Here is a 1011-nt window from a genome sequence, read left to right as displayed (position 1 = left end):
AAGTCTCTAGAGATGCAATACATCTCTAAGACACCAAAGTGACCTTCCATGAGGTCACGGAACTCAACGAGAATGAACGCAGAAGTAAAGGTTCAAAAATAGACCAAGTATGCCCCCAAGGGCAAAATGGTGTTTTCACACGGAAAATCAAGTCTCGAGAGATGTACGTTATCCTTAAGACACAAGCATGACTTCCCATGAAGCCACGGAACCCAGAAAGAAAACAAAGCGGAAGCGATGTGTTGGCCTAAGGATTCTATCTAAAGGTCAATCATATGTTTTGATGATTACAATCCATTAATGATATTTATGTACTAATATTTTCATTGAGTGAAGTATAGTTGTTCAATCATTCAACCCTTAATGATGAGCTAGAAGTTCCATTTCAAGCATTCCAAACAGTCAAGCAATGATTTCAAAGAAGCATCAAAGTGCAAGAAAATAAAGAAGTACTCGGTCTTCAAAGATCATTCAAGCTTTTCAGCAAATCTTCATCAAGCCTAGACGATCATGATCAAGAAATGAAGAAAAGGGTAGATAGGATGGTGAGATACTAAGGTTCAATGTCAAAGTTTAGTTGAATATATTTTGAAGCTCAAAATTACAATTCATGCATATCATTATTATCTCATCTCTCAAAGAACATAAAATTAGCTTATTAGGTTTTTAAACACATTCATATGAGCCTTACAACATACTGGAATTCATTTTAAGCCTCCTACTGAAAGTAGAGAAGGCTCTACAAAAAAGTAGAGAAGGCTCTACGAAAGTAGAGAAGGCTCTAAAAATCTAGAGAAGGCTCCACTTTTCCATTGAGCCGTCTCCTTTTCAGAAAAAGAGCCTGTTCCACTTTTCTAATAGAGCCGCCTCCATTTGAAATTGAGCCGCCTCCACTTTTGCAAAGAGCCGGCTCCTTCTAGGGTTTTGATCTACAACGGAAACTTTTTTATTTATTGTTGTCCAACCACCTGCAACAGCTATATCGACCATTGTTTATCTATAAATACAGAG

This window comes from Cornus florida, unplaced genomic scaffold (assembly GCF_030987335.1).
Source record: "Cornus florida cultivar Cherokee Brave unplaced genomic scaffold, ASM3098733v1 CherokeeBrave_3.0.0_Hap2_Chr11, whole genome shotgun sequence".
Taxonomy (NCBI): domain Eukaryota; kingdom Viridiplantae; phylum Streptophyta; class Magnoliopsida; order Cornales; family Cornaceae; genus Cornus; species Cornus florida.
The sequence above is the reverse complement of the archived record's forward strand: the minus strand, read 5'-3'. Positions refer to the sequence as shown.